The 13,185-nt window shown below is 33.6% G+C and overlaps 1 protein-coding gene across 1 annotated transcript in view; it reads right to left on the bottom strand.

Annotated features, from left to right (window-relative positions):
- Nucleotides 1–13,185, bottom strand: part of LOC145261094 (uncharacterized) — a 201,983-nt gene that overhangs the window by 105,335 nt on the left and 83,463 nt on the right. The gene's annotated exons all lie outside the window — the stretch shown is intronic.

Raw genomic sequence — 13,185 nt, 5'->3', positions numbered from 1 at the left:
TAGATAAATAAAAAAAAAACATGTAGCACTGTAGTTGAGTTGTAACATATATAAGTGTTTATTGGGGTGTCCGTGCAAAGAGAAAGAGAGAAAGAGAGAAGGAGAGAGAGAAAAGGAGAGAGAAAACGAGAGAGAGAGAAAGAGATAGAGAGAGAGAGAAGGAGAGAGAGAGAAAGAGAGAAAGAGAGAGAGAGTGAGAGAGAAGGAGAGAGAGAAAGAAAAAGAGTGAGTGAGTGAGTGAGTGAGTGTGCGTGCGTGCATGTGTATGTTATTTTTATTACATTTTCGCCCCAAACAAGGTACAGTGCCAATTTGATGTAAGGGGCTAATATCTGGAACATAGGTTATAGGGGTTCTATGTAGGCAGTTAAGCCGCAAGATGTCTGTTTACTTGAATTTCTGCATGTCAGTACAGTCAGGGAAGCAGGAATTTGGAAGGGAATTCCAAAGTCTAGCAAAGTCTAGAGAAGGAATTATTAGAGTAGAAGGCTTTCTTACATCTAGGGATTTCTACTGTGTAGGGGTGGGATTTTGTTGCTTGTCGGAAGGGACACAAGGACTTGTAGTTCGTGGAAACATCCACTATTAAAATACTTGTAAAACAGGCAGAGGGATGCAACATTTCGTCGATTTGACAGCGGTTGAAGTCTAGCTTATAGCGCAGAACCTATTAGATTGGCGACTCTTCTTTGAACTCTCTGTGAGAGGGAGATACTAGTAGCAGATGCACCGGCCCAAATGTGGCAACAATACTCCATACATTGGCAAAGGGTAGTCTTGTAAAGGTACCGGAGGTAAGTAATTTTCTAGCACGATGTAGAAAGCCAACCTTCTTTGCAGCAGACTTGGCAATGCCCTCAATATATCTGTTCCAACTCATGTTCCCCGTGAAAGTTAAGCCGAGAAGTTTGAACAAAATACTTTCAGGTAATGTATCATTAGCGATAGCTATTAGTGGTGTAACAGGTTTCTTGTAGTTTTTTTTTTTTTTTACACAGTGATCACCACTTATCAAGGCCCGGAAGCCACTCAGGGATAAGGGTTATTGCAAGTACATTACGTTAGTGTGGAGATTTGATGAAGTGTTTACTTAAGGGGGCGGTTCATTAGGAATTTGTTAACGTTGGACTTGAACACATCCAAGTTGTAGTCCGGTGGGAAGCAGGCAGACGGAACAGAGTTCCATAGGCGTGCAGTTCTAAGAAAGAAGCTTTGTTCATGGAATCCGCGTTTTGATTTAGGCACAGATATAGAGTGGGGGAAATTTTTCACAGTGGATTCAGCTAGACGGGTGTTTTTCGTGAAAGATTGGCGAGGGTGGGACCAGAGATTGGAGTTCAGACGAGCACCTGCCATGGAAATAACGGTAAAACAAGGATAGGCTCGCAGCGTCTCTTCTGTGGGAGAGAGGTTGTAGGGTAGAGAAAAGGGCATCCCCCACTAAGCCACGAAGTCTATTTTTACTCTGTCAAGGCAGGATAGGCTGTTTTTAGCAGCTCCTGTCCAGATATGGCAACAGTATTCCATCCTTGGACGTACTTGGCTTTTATATAGATATAGAATTGCATCAGTAGTGAGATATCTTCTGGAGCGGTAGAAGGATCCCACCATTATTAAAGGAAAGAAGCTTAGTCTTGGCAGCATTGAATGTGATCATCCATTTTTGTTCCCATTCCACTACAGACTGGAGGTCTTCGTCTAGTGTTTCTGCCATTATCTTGGATACATATTCACTCGTTTTCCATTTCATGTCTGTTATAGTGGTGTTGACGGCAAAATATGCCCATCTCAGAGACAATTTTATCAGGGAGGTCATTTATGAATATCATGAATAATAAAGGTCCATGGATCGACATCTAAGATCTTTCCTTCTGCAATATTGTGATTGGCTGGTTAAGCTATATATACCGGCTAGTAGAGACATTTGGGGAGACGTCGAAAGGTACATAAGCCCACCTTAAGAACACCGCTTCGACTATAACAACTGTTTCGTACTGCAACATACAAGATTTATGACTCAAACGGAAGCAAGGCCGTTCAGCAACTTCAAACGATATATATTCATTTTCCAGGATCATATGAGTAGTGACGAATTACTCGAAACGAACTCCCAAGTTAGAAAAAGTCTAACGACGAACTAACCGAAACGACCTCGCAAATTCTAAAAAAAAAAACCAACAAAAAAACAAAAAAAAAACGGTAGATTTTTACGAGATGCCCAAGCGTCGTTTAACCTCTAAAAAAAAAAAAAAATAAATAAAAAATAAATAAATAAAGTTTTTTTTTTGCCTGATATGTTTAAAAGGCCTTTATGAATAATATGAAAAGAGAAATTTCGAAAATAAATAAATAAATAAATAAATAAAAATAAGTATCATTTTAGAATGGGGGATCATTTTCTCGATATAACTTTAACGTAAAGTGATCACCCATTTCTTGCCCACGTAGCGTTTAACGAGACATGTCACCGTAGCATTATTTAAAGTTTGGCGAGCGCTGGAAGGTTGTGGAAGGGCAGCAAGCATGACAACTTTGAGGGAGAGAGAGGATTACATTTGAAACATAAAATAACGATATATTTAATTAAAATTTTAGTAGTGTTGGGGGGGGGGGTTAAAACAAAAAATAACACGATAAATTTAATTTTCTTTGCGGGAGGGGGAGGAATACCAAATTTCTCTTTTCATGTCATTCATAAAGGCCGTTTAAGTAGATCCTCATTTTTTTAGGGGGTAAACGTGTTGAGATATTCTCCGCAAATATGTCGATTGAAAACGTGCAACCTCTTTCTCACAGAAGAGACGTAGCGAGCCTGTCACTGCTTTATCGTTATTTTCATGGCAGGTACTCATCTGAACTTTAATCTATGGTCCCCTCCCCTCACCAGACTTTCACGAAAAACACTCGTCTAGCCAGAACAACTATCAACAGTTTCCCACACTCTTTATCTGTGCCTACACCTAAACGTAGATTCCATGAACAGGGCTTCTTTCTTAGAACTGCTCGACTGTGGAACTCTATTCCGTTTGCCTGCTTTCCAGCTGACTACAATCTGATTGTCTTCAAGTCCAACGTGAACAAATTCTTATTGCACCGTCCCCCTACGTAATCCAAGTTACAAAATTCCCACTAACGTATACTACGCTAAAATCACAATGAGTATTGTATGGCCATTAACCCTTATCCTCGAGTCGCCCCCGGGCCTTGATAAGTAAAAAAAATGTAAATGTGTGTGTGTGTGTGTGTGTGTGTGTTGATTTCTGTTAATTTCAACGATAATTAATTCGGCGAGAATTATTTCCCCTTGAAAAATCGGGAGGTATATATATATATATATATATATATATATATATATATATATATATATATATATATATATATACTTTTTTAAAGGATACTCTGCAAATATATTCTTATGAACTGTTAATCGCATGAGCAATTTAGTTATTTTTATTCTGCCGTTTTGATCTATCATTTGCTTACGAAGAGAGGGACTCGTGAGACTCTCATTTGGGTGATAAAGAGGAGAGAAAACGATTGAATGGAATGAATAAAAATCGATTCTGTTAATTTTTACGACGTGCCCAGCGTATTATAAACACCCCAACCTCCCCATGTTAAGAACGGCTTTCGGAGTTGGAGGTGCTTATTCCGAAAGCCGTTCTTATCGTGGGGAGGTCGGGGTGCTTATAATACGTCGTAAAAATTGACCATCGATTCTTTAAATGGACGACCTGATAAATATATTTTTACATTGTACTTGAAAATAACCACGTTGATATATAAGAGGAAAGCAGTTTCATGAAAATGTGTTCCACAGACTGGAAGGTTCTTTTTTTTTTTTTATAACACAAGGAAGAGTTGTTGGCAATTTTCGAAGGCATTGTCGTTTATTAATTATTTCATGCTTTACTTCTTGTAATTATGCAGAATGAGGATCGCACTAGTGTCGGAATTTTCCGAAAAGTTTGCGTAAAACGCCGGAAGTTGCCGAACGAAAGTTATTATTTATTTATTTATTTATTCCCCCCCTCTAAACGCTAATTATCTTTCTTTTTTTTTCAACTAAAGAAAAAAATGTTATTACTGTTATTACGAAGATAATTGAATGAAAAATTAATTGAAAAATTAAAACAATATTTTTTTTTATTGCTACAATAAAAATACAATGAATACACACCGAGCAAGTTTTACAAAATCTTTAAGAAAGAGGATTAAAATTCAAGTCAAGAAAAAACAATCATTGTAAAGTAAGTTTCATGAATAATATTTATTTTTTTTAATAACAAAACAACGGATAGCAAACAAACTTTTAAAAAATGATTTTTTCATGACTTTTCTCTTTTTTAAAGATTTTTTTAGTTCAAATCAAGATAAATATTTAGTGTTTTTTATTATAATAAACCAAAGGGTACAATCCATTGAAAGCGGTCGGTGGTTCTATGAGAAAATAAAGCTGTGTACGCATTATAAATGTTTCTTTTCTGTATCTTATGTTATACATTAGTACATTAGGGGTCATTTCGAGTTAAAAGTTTATTTACTGCACTCATCTGGACTAGAGAAAATCATGATTTAAATGTGTATGTCTCGTCTAAATAACTAATGATGAATATCTAATATGGCCGACAAGAGGGTGATCAAAAAATCAGATCGAGCGTACCGCGTACCGGAAAACGAAATGAGACTAACGAAATGAGACCTCATTTGATCTCATTTCGTTTTCCGGTACGCTCGATCTGATTTTTGATCACCCGTCTTGTCGGCCATATCAGAGAATTATCGTTAGTTATTTAGACGAGACATACACATTTAAATCATGATTTTCTTTAGTCCAGATGAGTGCAGTAAATAAACTTTTAACTCGAAATGACCCCTAATGTACTAATGTATAACATAAGACACAGAAAAGAAACATTTATAATGCGTACACAGCTTTATTTTCTCATAGAACCACCGACCGCTTTCAATGGATTTTACCAACCAAAGATAGCAACTAAATGTTTTTTTTTGGTTTTTTTTTCCAAAGGACGTTAGCTGCTGCGATTTCATTGGCTCAGAGTTTCGCCACTTTTCGGTACCTTTCGGCACCTTTCGGCATCTTTCGGCGTTTTATGTAAACTGCCCGAAAAAGCCGACAATAGCATGGTCCTTATTTTGCATAAATACCAAGTTATTTCCTGATTTATAAGTATATTCCAAAGAGCGTCGCTTGAAAACAAAAATCTGCGACTTGTCACAGTTTGGAAACCAATCTTTCAGTTGCCGGCAGCGGCATGCTAACACCAACCCTTATCTGAATGCCTCATATCTTTGGGTTAGAACTCTTGGTCTGTCTTCAATTGTATTTTCTTTATATGATTTCTTTATGGAAGGAAACGAGCCCGAACATATACCGGAGGTATAACACCACCAGGTTATCTCCCTTCCCTCTTTTTCTTTCGCTCGTTTACCTTGTTGAAATCATCTCCTCGAATGTTGTTTCAAAGGTTTTCCTTTATTGCCTTTTCCAAGGATATATTTACGTAAATCGCTCCAGACAAAACTTGAATCCACTTGATGTACGGAGCTAATCTCCCCGCAAAAAAAAAAAAACAAAAACAAAAACAAAAAACACTGTAAGGTAAAACTAGTCAACATAAAGTGTTTTATAGATAGATTATGAGCCAGAAAACATCAATTATTCCCCCTTTTGTCAGAAACATCGCTTACGGAATATAAGGCTTAAAGGACATATTAAACATGATTGATTGTGTTGCGGACCAGGATATAAATATCCTAACCCGCTACAAAAGAAAATAATGAAACAAATGGAATGAAGGAAACAAAAACTCAATTGCTGGATAAAATAAACATGCCGTTTATTTTCTGTCAACAATAAAATGATTTAGGTAACACGTGTTCATTCATGCGTTGACGACTACATGCGTGGAAAAGAAAGGAATGAAGTTGAGGACGAGAAATGGCCGTCCGCATGTAGAAAGGGAAATAGAAAGGAAGTGTTGGCCCCAGCAAAACCGTGCGTTCATGATAGCAGTCGTCCACGTGGAAAAGTCTTCAAGCCAAGAGCTCTGGAACTTGACGAACCCAGGCAAAAGGGAAGAAAGAGGAAGTTGAATGGTGTTGTGGGCTTTTATATCGGGGTGAGTGTTCTGACTGCGCATGTCTAGAATTCCTTTCAGGGGAAGTGACGTTTCCCATGTGTGCGTACATGTGCGCGTATGTGTGCGTATATGTTAGCGTGTGTGTGTGTGTGTGTGTATGCACGTGAATGTGAGTGTATATACGTGAACGTGAATATATGTACGTGTCTGTGCGTATGTGCGTGCGTACATGTGGGTGTGTATATGTGAGGAAAAACATGTTCGAACAATTGCAAGCAAGAATCTCTACTTGTATTACAATAGAAAAGTGCGAGCATGAAAAGTAATATGGTTAAGCTTAAACATGAAAAATAAAGGACTAGTTGTAAAACTGGAAAAGAAAATTACAAAATATTCTAGTAAAAAATATAATAAATGTATAACTTAAAATATTGCAGCATTAAGGATTGATTATATAATGTCATAAATCGAATTAAAAAAAATCTTTATGCTGCAATATTTTAAGTTATATATTTATTATATTTTTACTAGAATATCTTGTCCTTTTCTTTTCCAGTTTTAACAACTAGCCCTTTACTTTTCCATGTTTAAGTTTAACCATATTACTTTTTATGTTCGAATTTTTCTATTATATAATTCATGATTTTTTCAGGTTTCCAATAAATTCATTTGTTCTTTGTTTAATTTCAGTCTTATTTTTTGCCCCTATAAACACATATGTAATAACAATGTACGGCAATCGTCTGCTTTCAATAAAATCCCTCAATTATCTCCCTTACATGCTTTCATTCTGTCTGTTTCACGTGTTACTTCTCTTTTCGAATTAGTAGCAACAGTAGTCGCTAAAGCGGCGCGATTGCTATGGAAACTAATCATAAAAAGCGTCGCTCACCTCCTTATATATTTTTACGATTTTGAGCACTAGAGAATTAATGATAACTTTTGTTTTACTGAACAAAAATTGAATAATTTCTTTTCACAATATAGCTGAAAAGGAGATCTATAAACTGTAATAATTGTTTGAAATTTGGTCGAAAAATGAGTGAGCGGTTAAGCTTTAAAGCAGTTCAAAATGACTAAAACTGCCACTTAATCATATATTCAAACACGTTAGTGTTTGAATGATATAAAAAACACTTTGTACTTGTGTGTCTGTGTGTCTGTGTGTGTGTTTATTTGTGTGGGAGTTCGTTCTCAGCAGAATCCGAAACGAATGGGCTGATGTGAAAAAAAAAAAAAAAAAAAAAAATTCACACAAATTTACTTAAGTGTCTGGGAGTCTTCTTAAATAGGTTTTGTATCGTAATGCTTCCGATAAGTATCGAAAATCGATAATTGCAAAAAAAAAAAAAAGATTAAAAGAAGATTTTGACCAAAGTTAACACAGTTATACCGACTAACATCTCAAGTGAATTTGAGAAGTTTTATCACCGCACAAGCAGTAGTACTTAGTGTATAAAATAAAAAATTGGATTTTGATATGACAGGGGCGCGTTCAAAATGAATTTTTCTGTTTAGAGCACAATTGAACCATGATACTTGACATTTGCATTTTTTATTTTAATTCAAGACATTATATAAAAAATAATTTTATAAAAATAAGCAGTAGGTTCTCTACAGTGTAATATAGACTACAATGTATTGTGGACTAAGTCAGTACGGGGGTACTGAAGCTCTAGCAGTATCAGAATTTTTGTAGGAATTTTTGACACCCCTAACACGAAACTGCGAATACAATATAAAAATCTCGTAATTTCTCTGTTAAAAGTGGGTTATTTATTTTCTTTATGGATTATACTTCCAAAATAAACTATTACAGTTGTTTTAAAAGTAATAAAAATATTTTTTTTTTTTAAAACAGTAATGAATTTTCCGAACTCAATATTTTTCAATTTTTAAACTCAATATTTTTCAATTTTTAAATTTTAAAAATCTATCAAAATTTTTCTATTGATTCTATTTTTACGATATTTTCAGGGTCAATGTGAAATTTTATGTTCTTTCCAATAAACCGAATATAATATTTTAGACAAACGTTTTTTTTTTAAATTCACGCCCCCCCCCAAGTGTCACCCATTTTCAACTTTCTCTTAAAAAGTAAATAATTAATTTATGTCGTGGAGTTTTATATATCACAAATTGAAGAGAAAAGGTCAATAAATAATATATTCAAATTTAAAACAAAAAAAAAATCGCTTTTTTAGAAATTTACCTGTAAAGTCCGAAGTTTAAAACCTTATTTTATAAGAACACATTGTTTCTTTTTGTCTTTTTTTTTTTTTAATGAAACCTTGGTCCTTGCTCCTTTAATTGAAAAAAAAATTAGGGCTTGAATTACATTTTTCGAGGAGTTATAAGCTTAGAAAGATAGGGGGTCGAATAATTCACGCATCTCATTTTGAAATGTCTATTAAAAAGTAAATAATTAATTTATGTCGTGGAGTTTTATATATCACAAATTGAAGAGAAAAGGTCAATAAATAATATATTCAAATTTAAAACAAAAAAACAAATCGCTTTTTTAGAAATTTACCTGTAAAGTCCGAAGTTTAAAACCTTAAAAAAAAAAAAACACATTGTTTTGTTTTGTGTTTTTTTTTAATAAAACCTTGGTCCTTGCTCCTTTAATTGAAAAAAAAAAAATTAGGGCTTGAATTACATTTTTCGAGGAGTTATAAGCTTGGAAAGATGGGGTGGAATTATTCACTATTTTCACGAAATTTCTGACACTGCTACCCCGATGCACCGCGGTGGGGTGGGTCCCCGACTAGAGCAGGTAATTAATCGATTTGATTGAAAAATAGGCGATTTCACCGATTTCGATAACAATAAAAGCATAGGAAGTGTGGAATATTCATTGATCCTCATGCAATCTCGGGCAACGTCGGGTCTCTCAGCTAGTCTTAAATATCAATTATGCTACATTTATTTTAAACCCCAGATAGTATAAAATAAATGTGTAGTCTACCTATTATCATTGAATTAAACGCTAAACATATATAATTAGACAGTGAGCTGAATCTCTTTCGGAGATTGGCTTTATATTTATAGGAATTATAACGCTTAATTGGAGTTGCCTCCCCTTGACTGATTAAAGCTTACGCTCAATTAATATGAACATTGAATTCGATTAGTTCATTCTAGTATAAATTTAGGCTGAATTATATCCCCCGAGTTTGAAGCTTTCGATTAGTATCGATTAGTATCGATTAGTTACGCCTACACTTGAAGACGTCATTTGAAAGAACTTAAAAGTGTATGTGTTGTGAACCGGTAAGGATTTAGAAGAAAAATGCAACACAGTATTTAGAGGAACCCAAATATATTGAAAAGAAAAACAAATATAACAAATGAACAGAATGGTTATACGTCAGTCTAACCGCCAAGTATTTATAACTTGTGAATAACGCCGGGAGATATTTTCTCCCGGTCTTTATAATAAGTGGAAGAGTTTATTATCCGTATGGTGGATACAAAAATCCAATTTCAGACCCTAACACAGCAGGGGTCTCAGTATCGTTTTCTATTAGGTTGATTACTTTAAGGCCCGCTTTCTTTTGGAGTATCGCTGTTCTAAGTATATCAGAATCGGTCATTAAAAATGCCGTATATGAACTGGAATAAATCAACTTACTATCTTTCGAAGCTTATAACTACTTGAAAAATGTCATTCAAACCCTAATTTTGTTTCAATTAAAGGAGCAAAGACTAAATTAAAAAAAATAACAAGTTTAATAGCAAATTATGCAATATTTTTTTTTTTAATCGGGTTTCTTTACAAAAGATTTAAAGAAAATCAACGAAATTTTACTTAGTTCGATTATAAAATATATATATAAATTCCAAAAAATCACTTACCTATAAAGAATTCTATTTAATGTGTACTTCCATTTTTCATTGTTAAGAATTTTTCCATATTTATACTAATATCTCATATCCTTTTTAAATAAAATACTTTTTTTTAAACATGGATACCCCTGTTCAAATAAAGGAAGAAAAATCTCTGATTTTTTTTGGCGATTATCTTATGGTGACTTATAAACGCCAGAATTAATGTCTTTTTATTGCGTGCTGTTAACCAAAATTAGTATACATTCACTTATAAGTTTTTTCCGTTAAACAAAATGTCCAGTCGACCGATTTTTTTTTAATTCTCTTAATGAAATACACGAGGTTTTGATTATTATATCTTATTTCTACTTTATCGAATGAATTTTTTTAATATCTAAAAAAAGAAAGCATTGAATGAAATAGAAAAAATTGCCGTGAGCTTTCATTAAAAAAAAAAAAAAAAAATCAACGTGGTTTAAAAAAAAGAAAGATTTACACTTTGGACTTTACAGGTAAATTTCCAAAAAACACTTCTTTTATTTTGTTTTGAATTAGAATATTTTATTTATTGATCTTTTATCTTCAATTTGTGATATATAAAACTTTGGTAAATAAATTATTTAAATTTTAATAGACATTTCAAAATGGGGAGGAGCGAATTAACATTTCAAAATGGGGAGGAGCGAATTAAAAAAAAAATGTTTGTCTAAAAGATTATATTCGGTTTATTGGAAAGAGCATAAAGTTTCACAATAACTCTGAAAATATCGTAAAAATTGATCCAAAAGAAAAACTTGGATAGATTTTTAAAGTTTAAAAATTGAAAAAGATTTTACTCGTAAAATTCAATTGATTTCATACGTAAAAAAATGACTGGTTGAACACGCACCGACACTTTGTAAACACTGTTTTTTAAACAATAAAAAACAATATTTCTATTATTTTTTAAACAACTTTAATAGTTTATTTTGGAAGTATATTCCATACAGAAAACAAACAACCCACTTTAACAAGAGAAATTACGAGTTTTTTATATTTTATTTGCAGTTTTCTGTTAGGGGTGTCAACCCCCCCCCCAATTCTGATACACCTATCGCTGTTCTGAGGCTGGTTAAATTCTTTAAATCAAATCTGCCATAAATGGTGTCCCTTGCCATATCTTCTTTCTGTGGCGACTGTGGCTTCCGACAACTGTTTCCCGATTTGATTAAAATACCTGTTATGCGAGAAGTGGTGGCATCCGATTATGTACACCATATTCCCGATTCTTTACAACTAGATTTAAGGGTGCCTTTCCTTCGTGACGTCATGCATTAGTTGCTGAATGCCACCCACATTACGTTTCGCAAATTTTTCCGTAAATTTGGTATTTCTATTTCGACCTTCATACGGAGTTCATTATTCTCCATAAATTTGGCACCAAAAAAAAAAAAAAAAAAAAAATGTAATATAAAATGGCATTCCTTTGTTTTTCTACATTCATAAGTATTTTATGATGAAGGTCATTAACTATTCAGGTTATTAATTTTTCTGTATAAACAAAAAACAAACATTGTTTATTAAAGTAAGATCTATGCTCTTTGTGTAAATAAATTGAGCTTAGGCATTTGGACAATGTCAACACTGAATTCACTACCCGCACAGCAGTAGTCGTATAGCGCAATAGTTAGAAGCTTTGACTGTCGGATTTCGACCGTGGCTTGAGGTAGTTGCCTGTCTAGAAGCACTGATGAGCTGTGATATAGCGAAACAGTATTGTATGTGAATGACTATCTCTCTTTCTCTCTCTCTGTATATATATATATATATATATATATATATATATATATATATATATATATAAAATTATTTACTATAATAATTAACTGTCACAATTAACACCGGTCGATAGATTCGAACCCGGCGACACAAGCCATCTCTGGCCTGATTAGCAAGGGCAGCGTGAAATAACGTTGAAATTAAACACTTTATTTTCAAATGGTTTTTTTTTTACGTCAGTCAAAGTGACCTAATCATTATATGATGATATATATATATGGTCGTGGAATTGCATTTATCTGCAAAAGATCTAGCTAATGTGCGTATTCTTTTAAACATACATTTTAATTAATTCCTTGTAAGTTTTTTCGATTTTCTTATGAGATGATCATCTTTAGTTAACTATTACGTGTAATTATATTCATGCAGATATTATACATGATTTATACTTGCGTAATATTTGCGTAAAAATGTTATAGTAAACACAAACCACTTTCTATATACATTTATGTATGCGTATATTTGTTAAGAAAGTTTGCCTACCAAACTCCTCTGTCAGTTTTTGGACTACAGACATGAAACTTAATATATATGGGATTCTGGAACCCATGCGAACCTTTATATTTGGGTTTTAGCCGGGGAAAATCGATGCAAAAGTGTGAAAATTAAAAAATGGAATTTGCCAAGTGAAGGTCGAAGGATGGCATTAACAATACGCATGCGTAACGTAATAACTATTAGTTTATGCTTTAATTTTTAGCTTTGCAGCAAACATAGCTCAGGCATTAACGTCAAAGGAAAAAGTAAATCATAAGCTAAACGTTTTCGTCTCGATTCTTGGTGGTGGCGTACAAGTCATTTTTTTAAAAACTTTTTAAATCATTACTATATATTGGGTCCAATATAAGATAATAATAAATACGGAATCTGCATTAATCAAAATATCATATTTATGCGTGTTTTACAGCTGGGAAATGCCGGGCGGCTTGCTAGTATATATACACCTGCACTTCGTGTCTGAAAGTATTTAATAATTATTATAGTAAATAATTATGTCAGCCTCTTTAAGAAACTCGTTTCTTATCGTTGAGCACTTTACAGTTGAAATAAAGTCGGTCACTTTAGCTAGCATGCACAGATCATGATTAATTGACATTGACATTTAAAAATAAATGTTTAATTTTCAACAGCATTTCTCGCGGTTAATGGTAGCCGTGTGGATTTTTTCATTGCTAATGGAGTCAGAGATGGCTTCGTTGCTGGGTTCGAATTTGAAACAGGATCGGAATGGGGAAAATTTTGGAATCATCACACACACACACACACACACACACACACACACACACATATATATATATATATATATATATATATATATATATATATATATATATATATGAGGGGCGTGCAATAAGTAATGCCCCTGACCCACTTAGCAGTAGAGCAACGAAACTTGGCACAGTTATAGTAAACACAAACCTTTTATAGTTAT

This window comes from Euprymna scolopes, chromosome 37 (assembly GCF_053919585.1).
Source record: "Euprymna scolopes isolate OS-2025 chromosome 37, ASM5391958v1, whole genome shotgun sequence".
NCBI lineage: Eukaryota > Metazoa > Mollusca > Cephalopoda > Sepiida > Sepiolidae > Euprymna > Euprymna scolopes.
This window is presented reverse-complemented; position numbering and strand designations above follow the sequence as displayed.